Source organism: Symphalangus syndactylus, chromosome 3 (genome assembly GCF_028878055.3).
Source record: "Symphalangus syndactylus isolate Jambi chromosome 3, NHGRI_mSymSyn1-v2.1_pri, whole genome shotgun sequence".
Classification (NCBI taxonomy): domain Eukaryota; kingdom Metazoa; phylum Chordata; class Mammalia; order Primates; family Hylobatidae; genus Symphalangus; species Symphalangus syndactylus.
The window spans coordinates 99,440,860-99,456,665 of record NC_072425.2 but is presented as its reverse complement, the minus strand read 5'-3'; the positions used below and the strand labels follow the sequence as shown (position 1 = coordinate 99,456,665).

The 15,806-nt window shown below is 36.5% G+C and overlaps 1 pseudogene; it reads left to right on the top strand.

The window, feature by feature from the left end:
• Nucleotides 1-11,067: 11,067 nt before the first annotated feature.
• LOC129479457 (heat shock cognate 71 kDa protein-like) lies at nt 11,068-13,249 on the top strand (annotated as a pseudogene).
• Nucleotides 13,250-15,806: the final 2,557 nt, after the last annotated feature.

Sequence of the window (15,806 nt, the reverse complement as noted above, 5' to 3'; positions counted from 1 at the left end):
GCAAGCTCCGCCCTGGGGTTCATGCCATTCTCCTGCCTCAGCCTCCCGAGTAGTGGGGATTGCAGGCGCCCGACACCATGCCCAGCTAATGTTTTTTGTATTTTTAGTAGAGATGGGGTTTCACCGTGTTAGACAGGATGGTCTCCATCTCCTGACTGCGTGATCCTCCCACCTCAGCCTCCCAAAGTGCTGGGATTACAGGCATGAGCCACCATGCTCGGCTTTCCTGTATATTATTTTAAGGGTACTAATCCCATTCATAAGGGTCCTACCCTCACGACCTAATTACCTCTCAAAAGCCTCAACTCAAAATACCATCACACTGGGGACTAGGACTTTAACATATAAATCTGGGGAGACACAAGCGTTCAGACTGTAGCAATAATATTATATGGAACAATGTGTCATTATAGTTTAATATTAAATAGAAACAAAGCAATTCAACCAATATTTATTTTCACATGGTTCACTTCCCAGTCCTAAAAAGTTGTCTTGCATCATATAAAAGACCTATAGTCTTTTAAGTAGTTAGATACATTTGGCCCAATGTAACAGTGTGCAGAATATGGTAGCATGAATCTGTATAATTTTAAGCAGAATGTTTTAGATATGATTGCCTTTTTCAGATGAGGAAACTGGGATTGAATACATTTCAGTGACTTACCCAAGGTCAAACAATTCTGTAACCACAAGTCAAAGCTAGGATCAATCCCTCCGTTCTTGATCCAGTGCTCTTCCTCCACGAAAATTTACCCCACAACAAGTACAGCAAAACCTCATCAGAGAACTTGAGAAAAAAACAATGGTTGATTTCAAAATACAAAATAGTTTAGGTTTGAAAAATTTTTAAAACAAAAGGCCGTTTAGCTATTTAGCATTAGGTTAAAATATGAATGAAGTAACTAAACAAAATTGCATTAATACATTTGATGGAGCAATTGAATTGTTTATTCCAAGGTAAATTTAAGAAAAACGAATTTATGTAAAAACTGGCACAGTAAAATGGGCCATGCAAAATGTTTAGTTTGTCTTCTCCTTTAAATGACTGATTAATATAAGGTTGATGCTAATAAGATAACAAAGTAGAAGATACTAGCCCGGATACTACACACAAAAAATTACACAGTCATGCACCAATAAAAATAGCCCAGAGAGGGATCAAGAGTCTAATTAAGAACCTGCTATAACACAGGGGAGCAAAAAATGGAGAGTAACTGCATAAAAAGATTTGCTGGAAGATCAGCAATTAGCATACTTGAGATATCTGGAGATGTCTAAGAATGAAGAAAAAAGATAGTGGCTGTCATAATCCTCCATATGAACATGCAGCATGTGCCACCACAGTCCCCAGCGGCCTATTATGTGGAAGGCCCTAGAAGACTTTGCCACTGAGGACTTCAACAGCCCCTGTTTCAGCCATGCACTCCTTATAGCTTTTACAGTAAAGATCCCCTTAGTGTCCAGCAACAAAGATGCTAGCAGCCTTCCCCTCAGAGGACATCAAGAGCTTTCATCACTGAGATAACCAGCAGCCATCACTGTCACAGACCCCCAAAAGTGGGAGATGCTTCTGTGCTCCCTGCCACGTAGAAGGAGCTGCTGTTGTGCCACCCTAGAAAAAGGGCCTCCACCTCCACCAACCCTGCACATACCTCGGACCCTGGAAACATGGATGCTCCACAAATTCCCACGCTCCAATCCCAGCTCTGTGGCCACACTACAAGCACCCACACCTTGGAAATTAAAGCCACTAGCACAACACATGAGCCCATACCCTAGACTCTAGAGCCACTGTCACTCCACATGTATCTGCAAGCTAGACTCCAGCTCCACAACCACTCTGTGAAAACCTGCACCACAGACAACATAGATGCCACTCCAGCAGGCACATCTACACTGCAGACCCAAAAAAGTAGTTAGTCTGCACATGCCTGTGCTCCAGACCCTGTTCTCTATGACTGTGCCATAAGTACCTGTGTCTTGGACATTAGTGTTAATAAAGTGCTGCACATTGCCTGCACCCTGAACCCCAGATTTCCAGCTGTTACACAAGCACCTGTGCCTTGCACACCATTACCAACACTGCAGCAGGTGTGCTTGTACCCCAGGGACTGGTGCAACTACCACCTCGGATCCCGAAGTCCCTTTATGTGTACTTATAATCCAGACCTCAGCTCCAAAGCTGCTCCATGGGTGCCATACATCAGATACTGGCACTGCTGCCACTTAAAGTGCACCCAGAAGCAAGCTTGAGCCATGCCAAGAGAGAAACTCTTGGCCACAATTTCCTCTGGGGGAGAAAAGGATATCTAGAGGATCCCAGCAGGCTTTGCCACCAAATATTCCAACAGCACTCTCTGCTGCATACATCCACAGCCTGGGACCTGTAACCTTTGCCAATGCTGATCTCAGTGAGTGAAACTTCATGCAGACTATGTCTCTGCACCCCTACTAGAGCCAGGACTGCTACAACTTATCCAGCCAGCATCCTCACACCCACCGATAGGTAAAGATCTTTCTCCATTGAAACCAATCTATAAATTCTTGAAGAGGTGACTGCTCTATCAAATGTTCAGACATCTACACAAAGCAGTAAGAAATATGCAATGCCAACAAAACATGACACCATCAACAGAGCACAATAATTTTCCAGTAACTAGCCCCAAACAGAGATATACAAATTACCTGACAAAGAATCCAAAACAAATGTTTTAAAGAAACTCAGCAAGATACAAGAAAACAGACTGGCAAGTCAATGATATTAGAAACACAATAGTTCAAGAAAGAAACTTGAAGAAAACTTAAACAAAACACATAGATCAAGAAATAAATAGAAATAATAATAATAATAAACAGAAGTCCTACAGATGAAGAATACAGTGAATAAAGTAAAAAATGCAATTGAGAGCATCAATAGAATTTATGAAGCAGAAGAATCTGTAGACTCAAAAATGGTCAAGTAAAATATCTAGTTAGAGGAGATAAATGAAAAAAAAAGAAGGAAAAAGACTAAAAAAAAGCTACAGGAGTTATGGGGAATCATCCACAGAGCTAATGTCTGCATTATAGGAGTCTCAATTACCAAAGAGCGAAAAGGAGACAGAAAGATTATCCAAAGAAATAATGGCTGAACACTTCCCAAATCTGAGGAGATATATTGATATTCAGGTACTTCTGAAGCTCATAGGTCCAGAATAGTTTAACCCCCTCAAAAATTCATGGAGATATATTAATCAAACTATCAAAAATCAAAGACAATGTTCAAAGCAGAAGAGGAAAGAAAATTATGTTATATAAGAGAAATTCCATAAGGGTACAGGAGATTTCTCAGGAGAAATTTTGCAGGTCCAGAAAGAGTAGCATGATATAGTCAAAGTGCTGAATGAAAAAAAAAAACTGCCAACTAAGAATATCTTTCCTGGAAAATCTGTCCTTCAAAATGAAGAAAAGATAAAGACATTCCCAGAAAAACAAAAGAGGACATTTATTACCACTAGAACTGCCTTACAAGAATTGCTAATGAAATTCGGCTTCAAGCCGAAAATAAAGGTCATTAATTAGTAACAACAAAAAAAATAGGATTATAAAACTAACGAGTAGGCTGGGCATGGTGGCTCACGCCTGTAATCCCAGCACTTTGGGAGGCCGAGGCAGGCGGATCATGAGGTCCAGAGATCGAGACCATCCTGGCTAACACGGTGAAACCCCATCTCCACTAAAAATACAAAAAATTAGCTGGGCGTGGTGGCGGGCACCTGTAGTCCCAGCTACTCGGGAGGCTGAGGCAGGAGAATGGCATGAACTGGCAGGCGGAGCTTGCAGTGAACCGAGATCACGCCACTGCACTCCAGCCTGGGAGACAGAGTGAGACTCCATCTCAAAGAAAAAAAAAAAAAACTAATGAGTAAAAGTAAATAATACTTTGGCAAATTCAGAATAACACTGTAAATGATAGTTTGAAAATCACTTATAATTCTAGTGTAAAAGTTAAAAGGGCTAAAAATAACTATAATAATTTGTTAATGGATACATAGTATAAAATATGCAAATTATGACATCAAAGACATAAAATGCAGGAGGAGAGGAGTAAGAGGGCAGAGGTTGTGTATATGATTAAAGTTAAGTTGTTATTAGCTTAAAATAAACATTTATAACCTGTCTTATATAAGACTCATCACAACAAAGAAAAAAATATAGTAAATATACAAAAAATAAAGAGAAAAAAATGAAAACAGGCCTCTAAAAATAAATAAAGCCACAAAAGATACAGCAAGAGAGAAAGAAAGAAACAAAGAATCTAGAAAATAGGCAGAAAAGAGTTAACAAAATGGCAACACTAAGTTTTCACCTATCAATAATTACCTTGAATGTAAAATAATTAAATCCTCCAATCAAAAGACAGAGTGACTGAATGGATAATTTTTTTTTAAAAAAAAGGCCAAACTACATGCCAAATACGAGGAGTCACTACAGCTTTAAAAACACACATAGACTAAAAGCAAAGAGATGGAAAAAGATAGTCTATACAAATGGAAACCAAAAAAAAAGCAGGGTTAGCTATGCTTATAACAGACAAAAAAGACCTTATGTTGAAAACTTTAACCAGAGACAAAGAAAATAATTATATAATGATAAAGAAGTTAATTCATTAAGAAGATACAACAATGATAAATATATATGCATTCAATGTTGGAGCACCTAAATATATAAAGCAAATATTATCAGAACTTGAAGGAGAAATTGACAGTAGTACAATAATAATAAATGATTTGAATACCTCATTTTCAATAATGTATAGATATCATACAAAAACAAGGGTATATTGGACTTGGACAACAGTTTAGACCAAATGAACCTAACAGACATATATGCATGCCACATTTTATCCAAGAGCCTCAGAATACACATTTCTCACATGAGTACATGGAACATTCCCCAGGATAATAATATGTTAGGCCACAAAACAAGTCTTAAAAATTTTAAGAAGATTGGAATAATATCAAGTATCTTTTTCAAATGCAATGGTATGAAACTATAAATCAATAATAGAAGGAAACTGGAAAACTTACAGATATATGCAAATCAACCAATAGTCTCTTGAACAACCAATAGGTTAAAGGAGAAATATAAACTTATCTTGAGACAAACCAAAATGGAAACATACATACCAAAACTTATGAGATGTAGCAAAAGCAGTGTGAGAGGAAATTTCATCATAGAAAACACATCAAAAAAAAAGAAAGGTCTTAAATAAACAATAAAATATTATATCTTAAGGAACTACAAAAAGAAGAACAAACTAAACTTATAATCAGTAAAAGGAAGGAAACCATAAAAAATGAAACAGAGGTGAGAAAATCCAATGGAAAGGTCAACAAAACTAACATTTTTTTTTGAAAAGATATACCATATAGATAAATCTAACTAGATGAAAAAAAAGAAAATTTAATCAAGTGACATTAGAAATGAAAGAGGAGACATTACAATTGATATCAGAGAAATACAAGAGATCTTAAGAGACTATCATGAATGATTATATATTAACAAATTGGATAATCTAAAAGACTTAATGGATTAAATCTTAGAAACATACAGCCTACCAAAATGGGATCATGAAGAAACAGAAAATCTGAATAGACCAATGAGTAAGAAGATTAAATCAGTAACTGAAAAAAATCTATTATTAAGCAAAAGTCCAGGACTTGATAGCTTCACTGGTAAATTCTACCAAACATTAAAAAAAAAAAAAAAAAAACTAATACCAATACTTCTCAAACTCTTCCAAAAAATTGAAGAGGAGAAAAATTTTCAAAATCATCTTATGAGGCCAGCATTACCTTGATACCAAAGCCAGGCAAGAACACTACAAGAAAAGAAAATTCAAGCCAATATCCCTGATCAACACAAATGCAAATATCTCCTCCCCAAATACTAGTAAATCTAAAATAAAAGAATATTAAAAGAATCATACACCATGATCAAGTGGGATTTATCCTTGTGATGTAGGGATGGTTCAACATATGCATTCAATTAATGTGATACAACACATTAACAAAATTAAGGACAAAAATAATATGATCATCTCAATAGATGCAGAAAAAGCATTTCATAATATTCAACATCCTTTAATAATAAAACCTGTCCCCAAATTAGGTACAAAATGAACGTTCCTCAACATACTAAAGGGCATATACCACAAGCCCACTATAAGCTTTTCCATTAAGATCAGAAACAAGATAAGAATGCCCACTCTTTCCACTGCTATTCAACATAGTTCTGGAAGTCCTAGCCAGAGCAATTCAGCAAGAAAAAGAAACAAAAGGCATGCAATTAAAGAGTCAGAGGGATAAATAAAAGAAGGAAAGAAGTAAAGTTATTTCTCTTTGAGAGTACATTATATGCACAAAGTCTCCACAAAAAACTGTTAAAACTAATGAATGAATTCAGTTACAGCATGAAAAATCAACATAAAAGTCAGAATTTTAATACTCTAACAACTACTCAAAACAGAAATTAAGAAAACAATCCTATTTACAAAGGCATCAAAAAGAATAAAATATCTAAGAATAAATTTAGCCAAGGAAGTGGAAGATCTGTTACACTGAAAATTATAAAAGTCTGATAAAATAATTAAACAAAACATAAATAAATGGAATCAATATTGCCAAATTATCCATTCTACCTGAAGTGACCTACAAATTCAGTGCAAATCTCATGAAAATTCCAATGAATTTTTCACAAAAATAAAAAAAAAAACCTACCCTAAAATGTATATAGAACTACAAAAGACCTTAAATAGCTAATGTAGTCTTGAGTAAGAAGAACAAAACTGCAGGCATCTCCTGATTTCAAATTATATTAAAAGGCTAGAATAATCAAAACATTCCATGCTTATGGATAGGAAGAATCAATATCGTGAAAATGGCCATACTGCCCAAAGTAATTTATTGACTCAATGCTATTACCATCAAGCTACCATTGACTTTCTTCACAGAATTAGCAAAAACTACTTTAAATTTCATATGGAACCAGAAAAGAGCCCATGTACCCAAGACAATCCTAAGCAAAAGAAACAAAGCTTGAGGCATCATGCTACCTGCCTTCAAACTATACTACAATGCTACAGTAACCAAAACAACATGATATGGTACCAAAACAGATATACAGACCAATGGAACAGAACAGAGACCTCAGAAATAATGCCACACATCTACAACTATCTGATCTTTGACAAACCTGACAAAGCAAGCAGTGGGGAAAGGATTCCCTATTTAATAAATGGTGTTGGGAAAACTGCCTAGCTGTATGCAGAAAACTGAAAACTGGACCCCTTCCTTACACCTTATACAAAAATTAACTCAAGATGCATTAAAGACTTAAAACATAAGATCTAAAACCATAAAAACCCTAGAAGAAAACCTAGGCAATATAATTCAAGACCTAGGCATGGGCAAAGACTTCATAACCAAAACACCAAAAGCAATGGCAACAAAAGCCAAAATTGACAAATGGGGTCTAATTAAATGAAAGAGCTTCTGCACAGCAAAAGAAACAATCATCAGAGTGAACAGGCAACCTACGGAATGGGAGAAAAGTTTTGCAATCTACCCATCTGACAAAGGGCTAATATCCAGAATCTACAAGGAACTTAAACAAATTTACAAGAAAAAAAAACAAACAAACCCATCAAAAAGTGAGCGAAGGATATAAACAGACACTTCTCAAAAGAAGACATTTATGCAGCCAACAAACATAAAAAAAAGCTCATCATCACTGGTCATTAGAGAAATACAAATCAAAACAACAATGAGATACCATCTCATGCCAGTTAGAATGGTGATCATTAAAAAGCCAGGAAACAACAGAGGCTGGAGAGGATGTGGAGAAGTAGGAATGCTTTTATACTGTTGGTGGGAATGTAAATTAGTGCAACCACTGTGGAAGACAGTGTGGTGATTCCTCAAGGATCTAGAACCAGAAATACCATTTGACCCAGCAATCCCATTACTGAGTATACACCCAAAGGATTATAAATCATTCTGCTATAAAGACACATGCACATGTATGTTTACTGCAGCACTATTCACAATTGCAAAGACTTGGAACCAATCCAAAATCCCATCAATGATAGACTGGATAAAGAAAATATGGCACATATATTCCATGGAATACTACACAGCCATAAAAAAGGATGAGTTCATGTCCTTTTCAGGGACATGGATGAAGCTGGAAACCATCAATCTCATCAAACTAACACAGGAACAGAAAACCAAAGACCATATGTTCTCACTCATAAGTGGGAGTTGAACAGTGAGAACACATAGACACAGGGAGAGGAACATCACATACCAGGACCTGTCAGAGGGTGGGGGGCTACAGGAGGGATAGCACTAAGAAAAATATCTAATGTAGGTGATGGCTGATGGGTGCAGCAAACACATGTATACCTATGTAACAAACCTGCACGTTCTGCACATGTACCCCAGAACTTAAAGTATATATGTATATGAATATATATATGAATATATATATAAATATATATACATATATTTAAGAAACAGTATAGTACTGGCATTAAAGCAAATCGACTGATGAAGCAGAATGAAAAGCCCAGAAACAAACCCACACAGGTATGGTCAACTAATTTGTGACAAAAGACTAAGAATACAAGATGAGGAAAAGACAGTCTCTTTAGTAAATGGTTTTTCTAAACACTGGATATCAATATGCAAAAACAAAATAAATGAAATTGAACCCTTCTCTTAAACCACACACAAAAATCAACTTGAAATCAAAGACTTAAATGTAATACCTAAAACTGAGAAGCTCCTAAAAAAAAAAGATCAAAAGTTCTTTGATATTCATTGGTCTCTACAATAATTTTTCAGAGCACAAGCAGCAAAAGCAAAAATAAACAATTGCACTGCACGAAACAAAAATATTTCTTCATAGCAGAGGAAATAATCAGCAAAATCAAAAGGCAAACTATGGAATGAGAGAAAATATTTGTAAGCCATGTATCCATAAGGAGTTAATATCCGAAATACAAAAGAACTCATGCAACTCATAATGAAAAATAAAACAAGGCACAGATTTAAAAATCTGTGGGAAAAGGATCTGAATAAATATTTTTCTGAAAAGGACATACAAATGGCAAACAGATATCTTTAAAAGTGTTTGGCATCACTAATCATAAGGGTAATGTCAATCAAAACCACAATGAGCTATCACCTCACACCTGTTAGGATGGCTATTACCAAGAAGTCAAAAGATAACAAGTGTTGACAAAGATGAGGAGTAAAGGAAATCCATGTACATTGTCAGTGGACATGTAAATTAGTACAGTAATAATGGAACACAGTATATGAATCCCTCAAAAAATTAAAAATAAAACTCACATGATCCAGCAATCTCACTTCCGGCTTCTGAACATATATCCAAAGGAAACAAAACCATCTCAAAGATGCATCTGGATTCCCATTTCACTGCAACACAATTGCCAAGATTTGGAAACAACCTAAGTGTAAGTCATCAGATGAAATATACATATATGTGTGTGTGTGTATGGAATATATATAAAATGGAATATTACTAAGCCTTAAAAAAGGAAATCCATTTATGACAACATGAATGAGCTTGGAAGACTTTATGCTAAGTGAAATAAGCCAGACACAGAAACAGAAGCACTTCATGATCTCACTTATATGTGGAATCTAAAAAAAGGTGAACTCGTATAAACACTTTAGAAGGGTGGTTTCCAGGTGCAGGGGACTGAGGAAAATGGGAAGATGTTCATCAAATGGTACAAACTTGCAAAAGGTATAAACTTTTATAGTGACTTTTATAACCTGAAGTTATGAAATGAATAAGTTCTGGAGCCCTAATGTATAGCATAGCAACTATGGTTAATAATAATCTATTATATACCTGAAATTTTCTAAGAGAGTAGATCTTAAGTATTCTCACCACAACAAGAAAAAGAATTATGTGTGATAATAAATATATTAATTAGCTTGATTGTGGTAATTATTTTACTATGTATAGTATAATTAGCTTAATTGTGGTAATTATTTTACTATGTATACATGTATCAAAACCTCACATAACACAACTTGAATGTATACAATTTTTGTTAATTACATCTTAAGAAAGCTGAAAAAATATTAAATGCAAAAAAATTAAATGATTTTTTAAATGATTATCAACAATGTGTTTACAATGGCTATTCTTTGTCTTCATGAGTTGCACTGAAAATTGGTTCTTAAGTTTGGGTGGATTTATGAGAGACATGTGACTGTGCTGAGTATTGTCAACAATTAAAAAATCTCTTAAAACTTGCATGGCAGAACATTTTTTATAAATATCAATCTTTGGGCATGAGCAAATTAACTTTTGGTACAAAAAATTAAAGTAAAATAATAGAACTGCTATTGTTAAACTGTTGTTTTAAAAACATAGAGAAAAATTTACTAATGTTTTTATTTTAAAAAATAAGTATAACCTGTTTGACTCATCACCAATGAATATGATTATTGTCTCAGTTATTGATAGTTTACTATTGTTCTTTCCTCCATAATGAAGCTAAGTGCAGTAAATATGGTGTGGTAAATAGTACGCAAGACTACAGAACTTCTTTTTGAAAGTGTTATCTGTAATCAATTTTAAGTTAAAAGACTCTGCATGAACGTGACACTGATTGCATAATTTGTTTATAAGAAATTATGTCCAACATGGTGATCTAAGAAATTCAACCACTTGATAAAGTTTGCTTCCTCATTTGAAGAATTCATCTTTCTATCTTGCTGCAGTATCTGGGAACTTTCCACTCTCCTGCCTTCATGATAGTAATTATGAAAAGTTATTTTCATCCCAAGTAGTCTACATGGTAAAAGGAAATTTTTGCTAGTAGCATAGACTTGGCGCTTTTTCTAAAGAACAAAAGTTTTAAATAAAAGACAATTTAAGACTACTCAAGTCACTATAAAAGTCAATTATCAAAGTTAAAACATTATCACATATATATTAAGAAATCCCAGCTCATTGAACTCACCTGCAGCTCTCGGGTTCCTGTGGCTTTCTTCTTTATCGGAGCCAGGCCTACATGCCAGCAACCATGTCCAAAGGACCTGCAGTTGGTATTGATCTTGGCACCACCTACTCTTGTGTGGGTGTTTTCCAGCACAGAAAAGTAGAGATAATTGCCAATGATCAGGGAAACTGAACCACTCCAAGCTATGTTGCCTTTACGGACACTAAACAGTTCATTGGTGATGCCGCAAAGAATCAGTTTGCAATGAACCCCACCAACACAGTTTTTGATGCCAAACGTCTGACTGGACACAGATTTGATGATGCTGTTGTCCAGTCTGATATGAAGCATTGGCCCTTCATGGTGTTGAATGATGCTGGCAGGACCAAGGTCCAAGTAGAATACAAGGGAGAGACCAAAAGCTTCTGTCCAGAGGAGGTATCCTCTATGGTTCTGACAAAGATGAAGGAAATTGCAGAAGCTTACCTTGGGAAGACTGTTACCAATGCTGTGGTCACAGTGCCAGCTTACTTTAATGATTCTCAGCTTCAGGCTACCAAAGATGCTGGAACTATTGCTGGTCTCATTGTACTTAGAATTAATGAGCCAACTGCTGCTGCTATTGCTTACAAGAGCTCAGACAAAAAGGTTGGAGCAGAAAGAAACATGCTTATCTTTGACCTGGGAGGTGGCAATTTCGATGTGTCAATCCTCACTATTGAGGATGGAATCTGTGAGGTCAAGTCTGCAGCCGGAGACACCCAATTGGGTGGAGAAGATTTTGACAACCGAATGGTCAACGATTTTATTTGCTGAGTTCAAGTGCAAGCATAAGAAGGACATCAGTGAGAGCAAGAGAGCTGTAAGACGCCTCCGTACTGCTTGTGAACGTGCTAAGCGTACTCTCCCTTCCAGCACCCAGGCCAGTATTGAGATCGATTCTCTCTATGAAGGAATTGACTTCTATACCTCCATTACCTGTGCCCAATTTGAAGAATTGAATGCTGACCTGCTCTGTGGCACCCTGGACCCAGCAGAGAAAGCCCTTCGAGATGCCAAACCAGACAAGTCACAAATTCATGATATTGTCCTGGTTGGCGGTTCCATTAGTATCCCCAAGATTCAGAAGCTTCTCCAAGATTTCTTCAATGGAAAATAACTGAATAAGAGCATCAACCCTGATGAAGCTGTTGCTTATGGCTGTCCAGGCAGCCATCCCGTCTGGAGACAAGTCTGAAAATGTTCAAGATTTGCTGCTCTTGGATGCCACTCCTCTTTCCCTTGGTACTGAAACTGCTAGTGGAGTCATGACCGTCCTCATCAACCATAATACCACCATTCCTACCGAGCAGACACAGACCTTCACTACCTATTCTGACAACCAGCCTGGTGTGCTTATTCAGGTTTATGAAGGTGAGCATGTCATGACCAAGGATAACAACCTGCTTGGCAAGTTTGAATCCACAGGCATATCTCCTGAACCCCGAGGTATTCCTCAGATTGAAGTCACTTTTGACATTGATGCCAATGGTATCCTCAGTGTCTCTGCTGTGGACAAGAGTACAGGAAAAGAGAATAAAATTACTATCACCAATGACAAGGGCCGTTTGAGCAAGGAAGACATTGAATGTATGGTCCGGGAAGCTGAGAAGTACAAAGCTGAAGATGAGAGGCAGAGGGACAAGGTGTCATCCAAGAATTCACTTGAGTCCTATGCATTCAACATGAAAGCAACTGTCAAAGATGAGAAACTTCAAGGCAAGATTAATGATGAGGACAAACAGAAGATTCTGGACAGGTGTAATGAAATTATCAACTGGCTCAATAAGAATCGGACTGCCAAGAAGGAAGAATCTGAACATCAGCAGAAAGAGCTGGAGGAAGTTTGCAACCCCATCATCACCAAGCTGTACCAGAGTGCAGGAGGCATGCCAAGAGGAATGCCTGGGGGATTCCCTGGTGGTGGAGCTCCTGCCTCTGGTGGTGCTTCCTCAGGGCCCGCCATTGAAGAGGTTGATTAAGCCAATCCAAGTATAGATGTAGCATTGTTCCACACATTTAAAACATTTGAAGGACCTAAATTTGTAGCAAATTCTGTGGCAGTTTTAAAAAGTTAAGCTGCTATAGTAAGTTACTGGGCATTCTTAATACTTGAATATGGAACATATGCACAGGGGAAGGAAATAACATTGCACTTTATAAACACTGTATTGTAAGTGGAAAATGCAATGTCTTAAAACTATTTAAAATTGGCACCATAAAAAAGAAATCTTAAAAATAATTTCATTCAATTATCAATAACTTTGATTGTACCAAAGTTATCAAAAACGATTCAACTTTCAAACTAACATGATAAAATGAAGATTACAATTGGACAAATTTTGGCTCAAAACTAAGCCCCTGATTTTCTGCCCTGTTACTTCAAACCTCCTCTGTCCCAAAGATTTTCCATATCCCTAAACCCGTCACAATGCATCCAAGTACTTACAGCTAGAAATCACTATGGATTTACCTGTTTCCCATAATCCACCAACACATGTTATCAGTTAACTACAACAGATACAAAATTATAATCTATCTCCCTTGTTTTTATTTGAGACAGAGTCTCACTCTGTAGCCCAGGTTGGAGTGAAGTGCTGTGATCATAGCTTACTGGAGCCTGGAATTCCTGGGTTTAAGCTATCCTCCTGTCTCAGTCTCCCAAGTAGCTGGGACTACAGATATGTGTCACCATGCTCACTATCTATCTATCTGCTCCACCATCTATTTATTTATTGTAGAGACAGCATCTCACTATGTTGCCCAGACTGGTCTCCAACCCCTGGTTTCAAGCAATTCTCTCTCCTTGGCCTCCCAAAGTGCTGGGATTATAAGGATGAGCCATTGTGCCCAGACCCTATTAATTTTTAAATAGCTTAAAATACTCTATTTTTCCTGTTCTGACTGTTCTGTAGCTTGCTTTCCACATAGTGGCAGAAGTAATTCTTTAAAATGTTAATAAATCCTGCATGCATCTGATTAAAACCCTTCTAAGTTTCTTTAGTGCTATTTGAAAAATGTTTTTAAAATTGATATAACATAATTTGACCTGAAATTATAGATTTCGCCAATCTTATTGACTTCTTCCTTACTCCTGTTAAGCATATTTTCTCATATGTGCCAAACATTTCTCTCTTCCTAACATTTGGACATGCTGTTTTCTCTACCAAGAGTTTTCTTCTCCCTTTCTCTGCAGGATGAGTTCCTTTTCATTGTTCATATCTCACTTGAAATTTCTCCTTTGTTAGAAAGACCTTCACTTTCATCTCTATCTAAAATATGTTCTCAGAATCTAATAATCCCCATCCCATTCCACACCCTTTTTGTCCATCTCCATATCCAGATATGCAGGTCATTAACTTATTGCTATCTGTCATTCTTTGAATTAATTGTTTACTGCTTCTAGCTTAGCCCCTCTCCTCACCTTAACTCATATATATATAAATTAGCCTAGGTTAAAATTGGCATCATTATACATTGTTTTGCTTAAAGTTGCACTTTCTATGAATCTATTGACAGTAAGTGAATACTTACTGTATTGCATTGGGAGAAAGATCTTGTGGTCTGCAACTGATTTTTCTCAAAAACATTTTAGCTTGATTTTCAGCTTTAATCATAACAGAGCAACAGAGGTCATGACCTTCTTGCCATATACAAATGTAAAGCTGCACAAAATATATAAGGCAACTGTTTTTAGTTTTGTACAACAGATAGCACAGGATGTTGATTTTTGCAAAATAGAAACAAGTGAGCCCAGTGACAACTCCATTCAGTTGAGAATATAAGCTCTCCTCAGCAAATGTAAAAGAACAGATATTATAACAAACTGTCTCTCAGACCACAGTGCAATCAAACTAGAACTCAGGATTAAGAAACTCACTCAAAACCGCTCAACTACATGGAAACTGAACAACCTGCTCCTGAATGACTATTGGCTACATAATGAAATGAAGGCAGAAATAAAGATGTTCTTTGAAACCAACGAGAACAAAGACACAACATACCAGAATCTCTGGGACACATTCAAAGTAGTGTGTAGAGGGAATTTTATAGCACTAAATGCCCACAAGAGAAAGCAGGAAAGATCCAAAATTGACACCCTAACATCACAATTAAAAGAACTAGAAAAGCAAGAACAAACACATTCAAAAGCTAGCAGAAGTCTAGAAATAACTAAAATCAGAGCAGAACTGAAGGAAATAGAGACACAAAAAACTCTTCAAAAAATTAATGAATCCAGGAGCTGGTTTTTTGAAAAGATCAACAAAATTGATAGACCACTAGCAAGACTAATAAAGAGGAAAAGAGAGAAGAATCAAATAGATGCAATAAAAAATGAAAAAGGGGATATCACCACCGATCCCACAGAAATACAATCTACCATCAGAGAATACTACAAACACCTCTATGCAAATAAACTAGAAAATCTAGAAGAAATGGATAAATTCCTTGACAAATACACCCTCCCAAGACTAATCCAGGAAGAAGTCGAATCTCTGAATACACCAATAACAGGCTCTGAAATTGTGGCAATAATCAATAACTTACCAACCAAAAAGAGTCCAGGACCTGATGGATTCACAGACGAATTCTACCAGAGGTACAAGGAAGAACTGGTACCATTCCTTCTGAAACTATTCCAATCGATAGAAAAAGAGGGAATCCTCCCTAACACATTTTATGAGGCCAGCATCGTCCTGATACCAAAGCCTGGCAGAGACATAACCAAAAAAGAGAA